Genomic DNA, 19,977 nt, shown 5'->3' on the forward strand with positions numbered 1-19,977 from the left:
GACAGGCTACAAAAGCAAATAGTGAAGATGGGTTCCATGTGGAGGAAATTGGCTCAAAAATGAAAAATATTTTCAGCAGTTGATTATATATTTTATTTCCTCTATCTCTCATAGTTGCGTACAAGCCTTGGGGAAATAGAAAAAAACTCAAACAAACATGGGAAAGTGATGTAAAAACTCTCCTCAAATGTCATAAACCCTAGTGATAGAAACTGTGGGAATGATGGGAAAATATGTCTTGTCCCAGAATTGACTGCTGTCAGATTGGAGAAAACTGGAGAAAGGTGGTATGTTATGACATACAGACTAGAGAATATATGGTTTGAACCTGATCCTAGCAATGTGGAAAAATAAATCATGGAAATAATATTGATGGATTATTATCCATTATTACTGAAGACCAGCTCACGATACCAAACTCTGCATCATCTGTGGCCTCCTCCCCAACTTACTCCATCACTGTAGTCCAGGAACAGACTTATTTTCTAATGTTGCCAATCCGTGATGAGGTGCACATGACAAACTTCTGAAAACCACCATTTAAGGACATTCCCAATATGGTTTACTTAAAGCAGAAAGTACACTCAACTGAAGAAACACTCTAAATCACCATTTAGAGTGTTGGAATAAATGATCCATGAAATGTCACATCAAAATTGCATTACATTGGCTTGGTTCTACCTTTATGTGAAATATTGATCATCTCCAGAAGCAAGGTCAAAATTCACAAGAAGTTTTATTTAAAATATTAAATAAGATTAAGAAAAATATTATGGTAACACTTTATTTTGATGGTCCCTTTTTAACATATTGTTGACAATAAATAAAGTTCCACCTACGCCTGTACTAACTCTCATCAGAGTATTAGTAGACTGTTTGCTTAATATATGCTAACTCTTTATTGTCATGGTCTCCCAACAGACATTCTACTAACTATAAGTAACTTTGCAAGTACATTTCAACTTATTCTAACCCTAACCCTACCAGTCTACTAATACTAATACTCTAATGAGAGTTAGTAGACATGTAGGTGCAACATTACTTTTAGTCAACAGAATGTGTTAAAGGGACCATCAAAATAAAGTGAAACGAGTATGATATATACTGACTTTGAGTATTAGTTGAATGTGACATTGCAGCCCTTGGAACCTACAATAATTTCTTAATGTCTTGATTTTGATCTGTAATGAATGCAATTAACAATTTGATCAGTGTTATATCTTAGATTCCTACCAAAACAGCAAGTGCTTTTTATGTCACTGTGCTTGTATAGTCAAGTCAGAAGTCTAGAAGTAGCAAAAGAAGAATGTCCGTAGATAGAAACAATTTATTATTTGGGATCTTTCTGTGTGGTTGGCAGTACAATTGTGTTAAATTCCATTGAAAATCTCCAGAGATAGTTTTGCCATTTAAGAGGTGAATTGAACATTCCTCCTAAATGCTTGGTGAATTTTAATTGCAGTACTTCTTTTGAGTTAATGAACTGGATTGATTTTGATCTTAACCAAAAATAGTACAGGCCCACTATATGACTCACGACTCAAGAGTAAGTGTTTTTTATGCCTTGCCTCTAGATATTTTCTTGTTGTACTAGCTCACTGAGTCACTTGATTTATATATTGTTATGATACTGATAATTGTAATGAGCTGTAATTTTGTTCATAAGTGATTTTAGTGAAATTGTGTTTGTGTTGCATTTTTAAGAAAGATATAAAAAGGTGTTTATAAGAAACTGTTAGACAGTAAACATCTGCAGAAATACAATCTGATTTGTACATGGTCAAATTATATACACGGTCTTAAAATAGTTGTTTAGACATCAGTTTGTGGGTCCATGGTTAACAGAACAGACATCCACATTTTGTTCTACAACATACATGTTTCACAGTCATATATCTTAAAACAGAGGTTCTCAATTCCAGAGCTCCATGACCTGAGCTGGGTGCCAATCTAGTGTTCACTGCTCCATATTCCCTGAGCATGTTCACTTCACTTGACACAATGCATTCATTTGAAACATCCTACAACATCATCACACACAGATGAAAATTCAGTAGTGCATACAAGTTTGAGGTATAATGACATATATCTTTGTAAATAACAAAGAGACAAACAAAATGCATCAGGACCGGAATTGAGAACCACTGTTATAAAACAATGTGCGTTAAAGGGACAGTTTAGCTAAAAATGAAAAATTCTGCCATCATTTACTCATCATTTACTTTTGTAGAACACAAAAGAAGATATTTTGAAGAATGTTAGTAACCAAACAGTTGGTAGCCATATGTTATTTCAATATGACTTTCTTTTCAAAAGAAGAAATAAACTCATACAGATTTGGAACAACATGAGGGTGAGCAAATTATGACAATTTTCATTTGTGGGTGTACTATCCCTTTAAAATAACAGGTTTATATGTATCAATATTCAATGCTTAATCTCTTCTTTTGGACTACAAATTAATCAGCTCTATACACACCATAAAACCATAAGGACTGCATATGCTGTATTGAAAGCGTTCTGAATTGATGCTGTATTTGAAATAATGATACCTGACACCATTTGTCTTTAAGCGATGCAAGTTAGCAGAATATTTAGTCTTATTTCTGGATTTGTTCAATTTTTGATGAGAAGCTTTTATGTTTTTGTGGAATGAACAGTGATTTTTTTTTCATTATTATTTATTAGTGATCAAAAGATTCCTGTTATCTTTACTGGTTGTTAAAACATGGCAGAACAGAAGGTATATTTATGTTGTTGCAAATATCTAGACCGGTCATGCTGCAGTGTTCAGTGTATAATTGCAACCTCCACATGCCATAACTGTAGAATTTCTCACTAGCTTGCACAATATCTGCTTATATTGTATAAATCCTTCAAAATATTAATATTCAAATAAATAAAAGCATATGCATATCTTTTGACTAATAACTGATAATTAGCAACAAGGCTTTCTGTGTGCATGTTGACTGCAGAAATACTGTATATGAACTCCCGGTTGATTAAACATTGCTTACTTGCTCCTGTCTTAGTGAGTAAGTTGCTATGAATACATGATGATTTGTGTGATGACACCATGATGAAACACAAGACTGTATCCTGACAGTTGTTGAAGTACTTCATTTGTAATTGAGAGGGCCACTTTCTTGTATCACTTTAAAATTGCTGCAAGCTTATTAATTAGGCCTTTCCACCATTTGGTAGAGGACAACCTAATGGAAATCCGGGTCTTTTACACAGAGGAGTTAGCTGAATGAATTCAAGAAACACTAGAACATTCTCTTTAAGCAACAAGTCTCTTGACAAAACAACCACAGCTACAATGGCATCGGCATCATCCAAATACATGGAGCATGTTTTGGAAAGACTAAGAAATGTGCACTTCACAGTGACACGTAAAAGATAATTCATTCTGAGAGTAGGCATATATTTCCTTATTCTATTGAATGACAATGCCAGTCTAACAGCAGAAATCCCAGTGAAGATACAGTAAATGATCTTAACATAATGAACAGTATCATTAGCAACACGTAGCTATATAATCCAGTGACACTTAACACATCACATTGATGCAATAATGTAAATGAGACATCCTTATGATGAAATATAGATAATACAATTCTCCTATTCTTAAGTCCATGAACAAAAGAAAATGAAAAAAAAAGCTTAAGACCGATAGGGAGAATGAAGCAGGGAAGGCTGGACAAAGATAAAGAGAAAAAGAGAATATATCATTAACACCGAGTTGTCATGTATATTTATGCATATTCTCATGTGTCTGAAACATATTCACTAAGCCATTGGTTAAATCTTTTCAGTGAGCCATTGTTACCCTATTGTAAATTTCAATGTAACTGATCTCCTCAGAAATGAGTAAACCACTATAGTGTCAAGTTCAATAAGCACTCTTTTATTAAATAGTCTATTGATGCTCCATTTAACTTTTTCTCTACCTGCAAATGTCCTGTTCAATATCCTTCAGAGTTGGGGAAGCTACTGAAAATCTATAGTGCTACAAGCTACTTAGAATTTAAAGTGATGTAGTCAGTCAGTCATTATCACAAAATAAACCTAAACAGGGCGATTCAAGACCTTGCCCTTGCATTGAGTTGAGGTCCCAATCACCTCATCAGGTTTATTTTGTGATAATGACTGGATGAATATATATTATACTACCTAGAAAGCTACTTAGCAAACTGAAATATGCATTGAATAAAACACTGATTTGAGTTGAATATATTTAAACATTTTAATCTAAGTGCAATTGGAATGTAAATTTTTTTGTTTTAGTTTTTTTCTGGATTAGTCAGATTACAATATTTTGTTACAATGTAACATACCAGTATGCCTCTATCTTAAGTTCTCTCTAATCAGGTAATTTTGTTTGTTAACAATACATTGTTCTTCCTATAAGATGTTATTGATGGTTTATTATCAAAATGTTTATGTTCACAAAAAAAAGTATGCAAGTATGCCATTTTTACATCATTCACAAGATGACACTAATTAACCATTCACACTTGCACTGATATGAAAAAAATAGAGACAGGAAGTAGCACTGGGATGTTGACATGGAAAATGATCAAAGATACAGTTAAGCACCAACAACTTTTTATTCCTTTTCACACAAATTGTGATTACAGGTCAGATTTGCAATGAAAAAAACGAATTTTCGCACGGATCCTTGCACAATACTGTTATGAGCAGCTTCATCTGTATGACATTTCTAACATAGTTGTTACAGAGGAGGCTCCCGTACTGCCTCTTCCGCACCACCAGAGGGAACCTTCTCCCGAATATTGACTATTTCCCTTTCGGACTCCAATTCCCATCATGCCTCATACCTGGGACTGATCACACACACATACACACACCTGCATCCAATTACAGACACACATATAAACCACACACTCACACTAGCTCTCTGCGAAGTCTTGATTTATCCCAGCTGTCACTACTAAGCGTCTACCTAAGCTTTGCCTTCTAGTTTTCGACCATGGACTGTTACTGTTTTCCTGGTCACTCTCTGGCTGCCCTTACTTGGATTGTTTACCTAGACTGTGATTGTTTGCCGCTTGCCCAGACTCCTGCCTGTCGCACGTTTTTTGTTTTTGCCCTGCCTCTGATATTGTCTTCGCTGGTGATTTACCCTATACCGTTTGATTACTCTTTAATAAAGCTGCATATGGATCCAAATCCCTCTGACTCTTCGCAACAGAAGACTTCGCCAAACAGCGATCCAGCAGCACTCATGCAGTTATCTACAGAGTCATCTGCGCAGGCCACACAGCTCGCCATGCACCAACACCAGCGAAACCGGCTCACCACACTCACGAGGAGCTAGTCAAAGTGCTGCAAGGCCTTTGCATGACGCCACCCGAAGCCGCCACTGCCCAAACATGATCAATAGCACCACGCCAAACCTGGCATCTCCAATCATCCCACGACTAGCCTTTCCGGAGAAATTCAACGGAGACCCCGCCAAATGTAAAGGGTTCCTGCTCCAATGCTCGCTTTTTGTTAATCAACAGCCCTCGCTATATCCCACAGACTCTAGCCGCATCGCCTTTGTTTGCTCATTGCTTACCAGGAAGGCACTGGAGTGGGCTACCGCTGTCTGGGGAATGGACGGCTCCTAGTTCCCCACCTTCGCAGCATTCCTCCAACACTTTTGTGAGGTCTTTGTTAACAGTTGGTCACCAGCATTTTTCCCCTCGGCAGGATGTTCACTCTCGCAGGGGAGGAAACCGGTAGCTGAATATGCATTGTCCTTTCGTACCCTCGCGGCCCAGACAGTTTGGTTCGAGGACACGCTAAAACTCCTGTTTCGGAGAGGACTGAATTCGGAGCTCCAGTCTGAGTTGGCCTGTCGGGACGAAGGAAAGAGTCTGGGTGAATTCATTGAACTCCCCATCCAAGTTGATAATCTGATCCGCTCTCGACGTCCTGTTCGATACACGCCTTCCTTTACGCCAGAGAACAACACTGCCACAGAACCCATGCAGCTGGGCTTCACTCACCTCACCCCGGAAGAACGTGAACGCCGCATTCAGAATTAATTGTGCCTCTATGTGGTCAGGCAGGACACAGGAAATTCTCTTGCCCGGTCCGTCCACCACCCAATTCCCAATCGGTGAGTACACATTCCATGTATCACTTCTGAAACCTGCTGGTTGTCCGGGAGGAGAGTCAGAGGAGGTAGCCAGGTCTCAGACCCCCCCCCCCAACTATTCTGGTTGATGGCGAGGAGGTGTATCAAGTGCACAAGCTGCTTGACTCCAGGCGCCGGGACGGCATCCTCCAGTATCTGGTCGACTGGGAGGGGTACGGGCCGGAGGAGCGATCCTGGGTCAGCGCTGGAGATATCCTTAACCCCACACTCACGGAAGAGTTTCACAGGACGCATCCGGAGAAACTGGCCCCTTGACCTCGTGGTAGACCCTAGCGTTGTTTGCCTCCTTGCGTCAGGAGCCGCTCGCAGGGGGAGGGCTCTGTTACAGAAGAGGCTCCTGTACCGCCTCCTTCGCACCACCAAAGGGAACCTTCTCCCGAATATTGACTATTTTCGGACTCCAGTTCCCATCATGCCTCATACCTGGGACTGATCACACACACACCTGCATGCAATTACACACACACATATAAACCTCACACTAGCTCTCTGCGAAGTCTTGATTTCCCCCGGCTGTCACTACTGAGCGTTTACCTAAGTTTGTCTTCTAGTTTTCAACCTTGGACTGTTACTGTTTTCCTAATCACTCTCTGGCTGCCCTTACTTGGATTGTTTACCTGGACTGTGATTGTTTGCCACTTGCTCCAACCTCCTACCTGTCCCATGTTTTTGTCTCTGCCCTGCCTCTGATATTGTCTTCGCTGGTGATTTACCCTGAACTGTTTAATTTACTCTTTAATAAAGCTGCATATGGATCCAAATCCCTCTGATGCTTCGCAACAATAGTAAATTTGCTCGATAGCTCACCTGGTACAGCATTGCACTTGTGATGTGAAGCATATGATTGCTGTGAAACATAAAATGATCAAAGACTTGTAGAAGCAAGCCAGAATAGCATAGTTGCCAAATGTGTTTTTTTCTCAAATGTGCTTTTGTCAACACTATTATGTGTTGGTGTTCATTTATTTAAGGCGATAGAGAGAGCATTTTATTTTTTTATTTAATTTATGATTAAACCTCCCTCACTGGACATTTAATTTCTGAATTGCTGTGATACGTATAACAACCAACGTAATAAAACATTACTGCATTCAGGTTCATCTGTGTTTGGACATTTCTCTTGGAAGTGTCATGAACCATGCAAGCTGTAATACAATATAATTTTGCCAAAACATTGCCACAGGCAAATTTTTTCCATGCAGTCTAGGTAACAAATATTAAAGCATTTAATAACGTAACAACCAATCCAAACTGAGTGTTCCAAAGACACATGCATTAAAAATAGTTCATAGTTAAACAATGGACAGTGCATACAAAGAAAGAAGGAAATAAAGCAATGTAGCTACATTTATTAGTTCCTCCCATTACCTGTAATGCAATTGCATCCACACAAGAAAAACAAAAAGGTCAGTGCAGGCTCTAAGGAATAGTAATCAGAGAAGAACCTATGCAGGTGGTATGAGCTAGTGCTGTGCTGGTGTTATAAGCCTAAGTCTGATGTCTGTCACACAGCCCTGGTGTCTTTCACATTTCTACCTATCAGAAGTACCAAGGAAACTGAAGGAGCATCTGTTCACAGGTAGGTACAATTTGCCTTGCCAATTATAACGGAAGGCAGATATATTTTCCATTAAATCAAATCTGAAGGCCACATGTCTTTCTCAGCATCAGTGCATCATTTTCACCAGCAGCTCCAGCCTCTTTTAGTAAAAGATGAAGGTCCTGCAGATTATTACTGAACCCCCTTGCATTTTAGTTATCATGGCACGTGACAAAGCCAACATGGCAGATGAAGTACATCCAAATTTCATTCACATTGCATACATGCATACTACAAAGAATATGCTTTTTTAACAGTCACAAAGTAAGTTCTTCACCAAATGTAGTACCTACTAGACAGTATGCGATTTTGGAAGCAGCATCTCTAGCAATGGCCCTATCGCACTATGATTGACTCAAGTTGTTTGCGCAATAAATCACATCCGTTATGTTTGTGAGCACGCCGCATCTGCAAATCGGCCTGAATTAATCAAACTGTTGTAATGCACAGACTAATTATAATGTAAGTAAACAACTCATCCACTTAGAAACCATTGCTTTCTGTCATGTCCAATAAAACTTTAAATACCGTTGATTGAAAGTTTTAAGTGAGCACTCAGCTTTTGAAATTAAAGGTAAATCCCCCTGTCTGTGATTATCATGACATCTGCAGTGTTTACGGAGCTTTGATGACAGATGATCCAAAAAGAAAGTGACGCTTGAAAAATAGCTGAACTGCAATTCACAAATAAAATATACACGGAATATGAAAATTTGTATTGTTACTGCATTCGTATAGTTAATGTTTTAAAATCAATGTAATAATGCTTAATATATATATATATATATAGTGTAACAAATGTTTATTACTTTATTTTACCTGAAAAAAAGTTTCAAGTGAAACTACAACATAAATTTACATTTTTTTGGACTAAAAAAGAAACAGTGAGAACTTTGCCTACTCATTTCAGAAAATCCACTATGAAGGCATCCACCGAGACAAACAGAACTGAACAGCAAAATTACTTTGTTCATTCCCTCAACCCTTAAGCCCTCTTAGTGATGCCACATGCCCCATTAAGTGCTTTTGCTCCCAAGGTCCACACAGTCCCTGCCGTCCTATTATGTGACACCATTAGGACTGCTATATTCAGATCTTCAGTACACAAACATTGAATGGCTAATTTGCCATTGTGTGTTGAAAATCGTTTTTGCTCTAAGAGCATTTGCAGTAAAGCATATACAATTGCATGTAGGAACTGGTGTAAATTGCACCTATGTTGTAGGATGCACTAGAGCTAAAATGCAGAATAATTATTTTGATTGCATATTGATACACACAAACAGTGTATATTTTGGTGTTACAATGTAAGTACATGTATATTTTAGAAGGCCCTAAAGGCTGTGACAAAGTATTTTTACCCCAAATACGATCATTTCACATATTGAACCGTTATTAAAAAACAATTTATTTAACTGCACTACAGAATATTTTTGGTTAAAAATTCCATTGTTTAGCAAGTACTGTACCTGTATGTTAAAAAATAATCATAATAAATAATGTTTAAATTTGTCTATTTGGCCTAATTTACTACGATAAGCCTATAATATTAATTAAAATCTTGTGCTGTTGTGTCATATTTCATGGAAAATTGTATTAGGTTAAGTTGGAACTCTAAGTTGGAATTTATGGGAATTAAATGGAATTAATTGAAAATTTTCATTCATTTATACAAAGCATATCATATACATTTCCCATTGAAAATGTCAGTTGGGGCATGTGGCATTGCTAGTAGAATAAGATTAGAAAAAAGCTTGTAAAAAACACTGCAATGCCAAGCACAGATATATAAATAGTTAGCAAAACAATTGGAATATTCTGGTATAAATATTTTACAATTGATGCTGGACAAATGAATAGAAAAGCACTCCTCAATCAGCATGCTACTGTAAATCAAACTATAACCTATATCCGTATGATAAGGCAAGGCAAATTTATTTATATAGCACATTTCATATACAATGTTAATTCAAAGTGCTCTACATAAAAGAAAGTAAAATAATCATAAGCAAATCACAACAATAAAACAGGGAACTTAAAATTTAGAAATTGATTTATAATGAATTTAAAACAGTTACAAATAGAAAATTATTATATATAAACTACAGTGCAATCAGTTTGGACGTAGCTGTCACAGTGTGCCTACTGTGAGGAGCGAGGAACGAGGAGAACACAGGAGAATCAAGATCAACAGTCTTTAATGGCATCTAGGGAAAAGACACGTAGGACACGGGATCATCGTTCAAGACAGCACCCTAGACATGGAAACACACAGGGCTTAAATCATGGAAACTAATGAGGGAACACCTGGGATCAATAGAACTAAACGGGGAACACTTGGAACAAATGATCATAATAAGGACAGGAACAGTAAGGACCAAATAAGCGCATAGGAGGAACAAGGGGGAAAAACCAGGACATGGAGCACGTGCGAAACAAAACACAAGACAGGAAAAGAGTCTGACATTACTTCCCCCTCCCGGAATTCACGTCCACGTGCCTCATAACAACCAATGGGGAGGGGGGGTGGGCGCTCTGGAGGCCTCTCAGGACAGGCTTCCAGGGACAGACTGATGGCCTCCAGTGCGGTACCCGTTCCAGGACCCATGGTGGATCAGGCAGCTTGAGGAGCCATGGCGGAACAGGCAGCTCGGGGAGCTATGGCGGATCAGGCAGTTCGGGGCACCATGGCGGAGCAGGCAGTTCAGGAGGCCATGGTGGAACAGGGAGCTCGGAGAACCATGGCAGAGCAGACAGTTCAGGAGGCCATGCTGGAACAGGGAGCTCAGGGAGCCAAGGCGGAGCAGGGAAGTCAGGGGACCTCGGCACTCGGCCCGGCCTCCACGGACAGACCCCTACTACCCTCCCCCCCCAAAAAAATCCTTGGGGAGAATATCGTCTTTAGAGGCCTTCCATAGGCCTAACTCGGGAACTGTGGCCCTCCCTGGGCTTTACTTGGGGACTGGAGCCCTCCTTGGGCTGGACGTGGCGACTGGAGCCCTCCTTGGGCAGGACATGGAGACTGGAGCCGACACTGGAGCGAGCTCTGGGGTTGGAGCCGACACTGGAGCGAGCTCTGGGGCTAGGATAAGGGCTGAGAACAGGGTTTTCCTCCTCATCCTCCTCCTTTGGTTAAGGGTGAATGGCGCGGCCGGCGGGCTGGAGAGTGCCACAGCCGGCGGACTTGACTGAGGAACGGCCGGTGGGCTTGACATCAGCGCAGCCGGCGGGCTGGTTCTGGCTCAGGGCCAGACGCTCTCCAGACACCGGAGGATCCCTTCCCTCCAGCTTAGTCCCATCGTGTCTGGGAGGTCCACGGGGCGATGGTAATTGGCCCCGTGCCAGAACAAAGAGTTGATGGTGGCGTCATCTAATGCCGTTGCCGCAGCGAGCCCGCAGAACTCCCAGGCATACTCAACGAAGGGGAGATCCTTACGGGCCAATGCAATGAAACGAGCGGCTATTTCCATGGCCGCGGGGAGAAACAAACGAGAAAAACAAAAGACTTTTCAAGGACGAAAAACAAACACGGGGAGAAGGAGCGCCACTTACTGTTATCGGTGCTGTCATCTGTCACGGTGTGCCTACTGTGAGGAGCGAGGAACGAGGAGAATGCAGGGGAATCAAGATCAACAGTCTTTAATGACATCTAGGGAAAACACACGTAGGACACGGGATCGACGTTTAAGACAGCACCCTAGACAAGGAAATGCACAGGGCTTAAATCATGGAAACTAACGAGGGAACACCTGGGATCAATAGAACGAAATGTGGAACACCTGAACAAATGTCATAATAAGGACAGGAACGGGAAGGACCAAATAAGGGCATAGGAGGAACACGGAGGAAAAACCAGGACATGGAGAATGTGGGCAACAAAGACAGGAACAGAGTCTGACAATAGTACAGTGCTCATTCAATAAATGCACAGCTAAACAGATGATTTTTGAGTCTGCGTTTAAATGTAGCTAATGTTTTAGCACATATGATCACTTCTGGAAGCCGATTCCAACTGCGGGTGGCATAATAGCTAAAAGCGGACTCCCCTTGTTTTGTGTGAACCCTTGGTATTTCTAACTGACTCAATTCTAATGATCTGAGTGGTCTGTTAGGTTTATATTCAGTGAGCAAATCTGCAATGTATTTAGGTCCTTGGCCATTGGGTGATTTATAAACGAGTAAAAGTACTTTAAAATCAATCCTAAATGCAACTGGAAGCCAGTGTAAAGACCTGAGGACTGGTGTGATATGCTCAGATTTTCTGGTTCTAGTCAGAATCCTGGCAGCAGCGTTCTGGATGAGCTGCAGCTGTCTAATGGTCTTCTTGGGAAGGCCGGTGAGGAGACCATTACAATAGTCCACCCTGCTGGTGATAAAGGCATGAACAAGTTTCTCCAAGTCTTGACTGGAAACAAAACATCTCATTCTTGCAATGTTTTTGAGATAATAGTATGCTGATTTATTTTTTGTTTTGAAAAAAACTGACTAGCAGAAGGCAGAAAAAATGGCACTTGAGCTACAGTAGCTATCACAATGATAGCTAGCCTCTAAAATCGTGAATGGAATTGTTTTAGCTAGCTTACATATACATTTACTTCTGGTTTACATCTGATTTACTTGCTGGCTAGCTGCTATATAAACGCATTTTGATTTAGTATTTGGTATTTAAACCTTAATACCATAGATCAAATATATTTACCATGGAAATATCATCAAAACTGCTCAAATGCAGCAGTGTGACTTCAATATTCCTGCTGTGTTGTGCAGATTCTAGAAATTATGTGAGCATGAGATAGTGTAGAAATTCAACTGAATTTGCAATTAATTTGGTTGTTTTAACCAAGACTATGCTGCAAGATATATTTTTTATTATTTATTTGTTTGTTTGTTTTTCCAACTACATTTAAGTTCCCCGTTATAGGTTAATGTGCAGTTTTGCAAATTTCCAGTTAATTCCAATTTAATGATCAAATATTCCCACTAATTCCCATATATTTTCTTTAATTCCCATGGTTTACAACATGGTTTACACAGTACTACTCTTTTGGCATTCTGTTTCTTTTTTTTTTTTTTTTGCGCGTATATGGAAGTAGGAATAGTCAGACACAGACAAAGTCTAAAGCAGCATAATAACAATATAGAGAGAGCTTTGTTGATACCCAAGGTAGTATTTAATTACCACAATAATAATTTTCATTAGAAGTTGAAAAAACTACTTTTATACAGAAACTGCCGATCAGCTGCAATTTCTGACACTTTTCTCCTTCAGTTCAGCTGTAGTAGAATCAAACACACAGGATAGGGGGATATCATAGGAAAGAATACATTTATGCTCCCTTCAAAAATTGATCAGGGGTGCGTTTCCCAAAAGCATCGTTAGCCAACTATGGTCGCAAGTTCCGTCGTTACCAACATAGTTCAACGATTCGGTGTTTCCCGAAACCATAGTTCAAAGAACATTCGCAAACAGCGTTGCACACTTACTTGGTTGGCTAGGCTAGATATAGGCAGCAGTAATTTATAATCTAATATAATGCACACAAATTTGTTCGTTACAGAACAGAGCGCTTGCTTGGGCGGTTAGAGCGACTGAGTGGAGCACACGTCCATAGAGCATAAAACGCTTCGCTCACATGCCCTGGTGTGACGTCATTAACAATGGCCCTATGTTGTTGAACTAATGTGGTTCAAACAACGGATATGTGACTGTGTTCGGGAAACAGTCGCAACTAGCTAGTTTGTTTCAACAACAATGCATCGTACAATGGTGGTTAAACAGCGAGTTACGTCGCTGTACGGGAAACGCACCCCAGATCAGTGGCACCTCCAAATTTGGGGCTGGAAAAAAATTCAAGGTCCATGTGTGAGCTGAGCATACAGGGTAGAAAAAGCTGGCTGTGTGTGCACAGTTTGCATTTACTATGGTTATGATGAAATTTACTCCATGGAAAAAAAAACATGTACGTGTAAATGCCAAAGTATACTTTGAACATTAGAAGAAACATGGCATACTTATTTTAATGCTGATTTAGTGCTTGGGCTAGATTTTTTTTATTAGGCTACTGTGAATAAGGGTTATATTGCTTGTTTAATGCGAACTAAATAATGTACATGGTAAGATTCGTTTTATCATTATAATCAAGCCTTTCTTTAATGGAGGTGCTGATCGCATTTGCTTTCGCTCTCTACACAGTCAGAACAGTCTGTACAGTGCATGTCTGTGAGTACAGGTGCTCATACGGATTTGAATACACATGTGCTTCAGCTGTGAGACATTATCTTCATCACATTCAGGGACATCTTTTATCAGGCACTGAAAATTGATTGTAAGTATGTTACATTGCTGCTGCCAACATTATTACATATACAATATCTGACAAATATCTCAACAAATGTTAACAAACTGAACCTTATTGTGAAAGTTTATTGTGAAATAAAAATTGGCTGTTAAAGTGAGTTTTTGGAAGTACAGTAGCGGATGATAACATTTATTTTCTGGTTAGCACTGACTGGTTATTATAAGGCAGTGGAGTAGACAGGAGAGGGGGCACTTATAGCTTCTACCTTGACCAGGTCTCTCTTGTAAAAGATATTTTTGATTTTAAAAGGACTTCCTGGTCAAATAAAGGTAAATACTGTAAATAAAATAAATACATTTGAGTTTAATATTTTAGCCAATATATTAGTCTATGATGGAAACACATTTGATGCATAGCTGGAATGACTGATGTTGTTTTATATTGTTATAAATAAATGGCAAATATGGTTAGTGAATTTATTACTAACATCCCATGCCTCAGTCATGAAAGTGCACCCCCCCCCCCATTCCAGTAATTCAATTGTTGATATTCTACGCTGACATAATGAGGTATCCACGAACAATGTGTTAGAGTCTGAAGATAATACATAAGTCTTGGGAATGTAGTAGCAAACAATAAATTATTTTCCAAGACTTATGTATTTACTGTATATCATGTATACCCAGGGGAGGGAGGGGTGAGGAGGAGGAAGGAGAGGAGAGGAGAGGAGAGGAGAGGAGGAAGAGGAGGACGAGGGAGGAGGAGGGAGAGGAGGAGGAGGAGGAGGGAGAGGAAGAGGACGTGGTGAAGGAGGAGGAGGAGGAGGGAGGAGGTTGAAGTATTGTGGACCATCACAGTATAGCAGTTTATGCTGCCATTTGTGCCCTCTTGAAATGTGCTTCAGGGCAGTGATTTACTCTAATGTGTTTCATGTGTTTTGCAGAGAAACTTTGAGATTGAAGGCTGGCCTGTTCCCCATGAAATTATCTTTGTGGATGAGGCTGGTTTCAACCTGACCAAAATAAGGAGAAGGGGGAGGAACATAATTGGCCATCGGGCTATTGTAAATGTCCCTGGTCAAGCTCGGAGGGAATGTCACTATGTGTGCAGCCATCAGCCAACGAGGGGTACTCCACCGTCATGCCATTCTAGGACCCTATAACACTATGCTCCTCCTTGCTTTCCTTGACGGTCTAAGAGAGCATATGTTCCAGCTGGACCTCAGGGAACCAGCACAGCCAGAGCAGCCTCGTTACATTGTTGTTTGGGATAATGTCAGCATCCATCGTTCTGCTCTGGTTCGTGACTGGTTTACCAATAACTCAAGGTTTTCTAACATCTTTCTGCCTGCATACTCTCCCTTTCTAAACCCGATAGAGGAGTTTTTTTCGGCATGGCAGTGGAAAGTGTATGACCGAGAACTTAACTTTACTTTACGAGAACTTTATATCCGTGCTCACCGAAGCCTGCCTAGACATATCAGTAGATGCATGCCAGGGGTGGATCAGGCATGCAAGAAGATTTTACCCTCGCTGCCTGGCTAGGGCCAATATAGCCTGTGATGTGGACGAGATTCTCTGGCCTGACCCAGAACAAAGACGGGATGCTGAGGCGGTATATATATATATTTTTTACAGTTGTGCTGTGTAGTACATGAATGAATAAAAATGTGTTTTGTATTCATGTGAAAAGGTTTTTGAGGGGGAGATACTATGTGTAATACTATGTTGTAGTGTGTGTGTTTTTGAAAGCTTGTGTGTGATCTCGGAGGGAAAAGTTTGGTTTTTCAGCAAGAGTGAATGGTTTTGAGTGTAGAGCTTCATTTTGACCTGAAAATAGGATGTTTGGGGAATTGGGTGAGACGTAATGGATTTGTGTTTACTGTTTTGTGAATACCCTCGAGGCATAGTTTCAAGAAATGTGTTTAAGCAATCGAGAAAAACTGTAATAATAAATTCACTAACCATATTTGCCATTTATTTACAGCAATATAGAACAACATCAGTCATTCCAGCTATGCAGCAAATGTCTCCATCATATACTAATATATTGGCTAAAATATTAAACTCAAATATATTTATTTTATTTACAGTATTTACCTTTATTTGACCAGGAAGCACATCTAAAATAAAAAAATCTCTTTTACAAAAGAGACCTGGTCAAGGTAGAAGCTGTAGCAAACAGCGCAAGCAAAATAATATAAATGTGACTAAACATTGTATTGGTCAAAATTATTGATTTTTCTTTTATGCCAAAAATCATTAGGATATTAAGTAAAGATCATGTTCCATGAAGATATTTTGTGAATTTCCTACCGTAAATATATCAAAACTTAATTTTTGATTAGTAATATGCATTGCTAAGAACTTCATTTGGACAACTTTAAAGATGATTTTCTCAGTATTTTGATTTTTTTGCACCCTCAGATTCCAGATTTTCAAATAGTTGTGTCTCACCCAAATATTGTCCTATCCGAGGGGTAGGCAAGTTTGTTCCTATATTATTATTTTGTTATTTATGTAAGTCCTGCAGAGTTCAGCTCCAACCCTAATCAAACACACCTGAACAAGCTAATCAATGTCTTCAGGATTACTAAGGCTATAGGCAGGTGAGTTTTGTTTTCAGGGTTGGAGCTGAACTGTGCAGGACTGCGGCTCTCTAGGACCGAACTTGCCTACACCTGTCCTATCCTAACAAACCAAACATCAAAGGAAAGCTTATTTATTCAGCTTTGAGATGATGTATACATTTTATATACAATCCTTATGACTGGTTTTGAGGTCCAGGGTCACAAATAGTAATAGTATGCTAGTCTGATATTTTGAAACCATGTTCCAATTTCTTATAAAATGAACTGGCAATTTATTTAGGAATGTTCAATGAATTACTTCTTTTTATTATTATTTTATTATTTAAATGTTTAATTAATTTGTAATAGTTTTATAGGATTTTTCTGTGCGCTCAATACTTTCCACCATGCTAATCTTTTGAAATATGCTTTTAATTAACAAACCACAGTTCTTTACACATCCTCTATGAGTCTACATAACTTTTTTTTTTTTTGGTGGGAAAACAACAGACATTATTCAGTATTAATAATATACTGGATGAATCCTGAGATTTTTTGCATTCTTCCTGTTATGCGAAACGTAAAATAAAATAGCAGAAATCATAATTTCAACATTCCAAAAGAAAGACTGGCATATAAAAAAGAACTTCAAAGAAATATGTATGTTACTGTTACGGGGCAGACAAGACGTGCGGATCCATGTGCAAGCTTTATTCACAGGCGTGGTCAGAAACAGGCATGGGTCAGACAATGGCAAACTGGTATGGAGAAGACAAGACAAGGGCAATCCGGTAAACTAGCAAGGGTCAGTTGATGGCAAACGGAATCCAACAGGGCGAGACAGAAGAGCAATGCAATAAACAGTCCAAGGTCAAAAACAAGAAGGCAAGGCAAGGCAAGGCAAGGCAACACAGAGACTCGGAACAGGGTACAGGCTAAACAATACTCGGCAGAGAATGGTTGTTTGAGTGAGTGTTATATAGTGAATGTGTGATTGATGACAGCTGTGTGCAATCAGTGCTGTGTGCAATCAGTGCAATGGCTGATGGGATATGTAGTCCGGGATGACATGCAACAGTTTGTGTTGTGCGAGAGTCAATGTCATGAAAGGGTGACCTCTGGTGGTGATTGCACAGAAGTCCATGGACAGGATTTGTGACAGTTACAGTATTCTACTTATAGAATTACTAACTTCAGCTCTGTTTTTCCTATCTTGCTAAGAATTCTTTTAGTTTCTTGCCATTATTCTAATTTTAAAAATATACCAAAATGTTTTCTTAAATTGATTATAAAGATACTAATTAAAAAATACAATTTAAAAGGTGCTGCATAACAATGCCAACCAATTGTGCAATCAAACATTAACTTTCCAAATATACTGCCACTGATTTTTTTCTTTAATTAATAACCATGTCCATTAATGATGTTCTTCCCCCAAAGCTGAAGAGAGCACATCCAAAGCAACAAGAAACATGAAAGCAGCTCCTGACAACCAGGTGTTTTAACTGTGCCATGTTCACACTCCTGGATCCACAACAGGTCTCTTATCAGAAGGCGGCAGGATGCATCATTCATGAGGGTTACGCAGCGGCAGAAGACACGAGGGAGAAAGAGAGAATGAAAGGCAAGACATGTTGAACTGCTGTCTAACAGGGATAAGGAGACCAAAACAAAACGTGCCACACTCCAAAACTGGCACATACACATGCATATCAGACCAAATATGAAAGAGCAAGAGTAAGGAAATGCATCCTCAAAGACATCCAATGGGTAGTTTGGCTCAAAGCGAAAAGACAGGTCCATATTCATGAAAAATGAGTGTATGCTTGATGGATAGCCATGTTTATGTGCTCAAGCTGTCAAATTTCCACAAGAACCCCTTCCCATTTACACTAGATTGTAGTATAAGACATTTTTTTACTGGATGAATTGGCATGACTTTGGTATAACCAATATAAGAGGTGAGAATTACTATGTCTTCGCAGTTATTAAAAATTCTGTCATTAGGGCAGGAGCTTCCTCTGGTGGACAGGAGGAGAAGCTGAGGACTAGTAATGTGTTACTAATGTGACTAATTGACCTTTTTCACATTTCCGGGATTCTCAGCAGAAGTCGTCGTCAGTTGGGTAAAATTTCTATAGCAGTGAATGGGAGACTACCGCAAATATATTTTTTTGCATTTCCATTTGCTCGAATACCAAAAGAAAATCTCCATGGTAGTGTTTTCATGACTTTCAAAAAAAGGGGAAAAAATAGAGAGAGACTGATAACGGCAGTCAGAAGAGAGAACAATGTCAAATTTACCATCACTCCCATAGATGCTGTATAATAAACACCCTCAAATTAGCGTTAACTAGTTGTTTGAAATTTGATGCAAAGGTAATATAATACAAAGTATAGTGTTATAAATGTACATACATTAAAAAATATATATATATATGAAAAAACTTTTTTTACGACTGTTTAAACATCACAATCTTGTGAAAAGGGTCCATAGGAAATGGTAGTGGTTCTTAATAATGGTGTTGCTGAGACCAGTAAATAACTTCTGCTACAGGTGTATTGTACAAACCAATGGCAGAATAAAACCCAAAGCAACTGGCTCATTAATATAATCCTTGGCTTGACAGGGAATAGACTGGATGAACTTTACTCTTTGGATGTGAATGGCTAGACGGGATCCTAATGAAACCGTGACGTTTGAGGATGAAGCCAAGTAACCTTTACATCACTGAAATCTCTGCAGGCCTCTGCACTTCTTGGAAATGTACCTAGAGACTATCAATATGTATTTGCCTGCTATGTAGATGTTACCAGGATTTTGTGAGAGCACAATTTAATGTGAAATCAAGCAGTGATATTTGTGGCACTTACATTTTTGTCTTGTTTACGGGGTTTTTTCCCCCTCAGTTTTTCACAAAGAAAAATAAAAAATTAAACATTACCTGAGAGAGGAACAAACTATAGTAGCTAATCAAAATCCAAACAAATTAATCGGTATGTGTTTAACTTTCCTGCAAACACAATCTGACTATAAAACATTCACAGGTAATTGTACTCTTACTGTTACGAACACCAAGAACATGAGTACATCATGATTATTGGTGTTTTCACTGCAAAACAACACACACACAGGTTGGTACATGTGGTTTACAGGGACTCTTCATAGGCGTAATAGTTTTTATACTGTACAAACTATTTTCAATCCCTTACACCAACCCTTACATTAAAAAAAAAAAAACACCATTTAGTATGCTTTTTAAGAAATCTGGTTTGCGAGGACACAGGAAGTGTCCTCATTAACCATGTTCACATTGTAATATCTATGTTAGTATAC

The sequence above is a fragment of the Sinocyclocheilus grahami genome, unplaced genomic scaffold (genome assembly GCF_001515645.1).
Source record: "Sinocyclocheilus grahami isolate Dianchi unplaced genomic scaffold, SAMN03320097.WGS_v1.1 scaffold210.1, whole genome shotgun sequence".
Taxonomy (NCBI): Eukaryota; Metazoa; Chordata; class Actinopteri; order Cypriniformes; family Cyprinidae; genus Sinocyclocheilus; species Sinocyclocheilus grahami.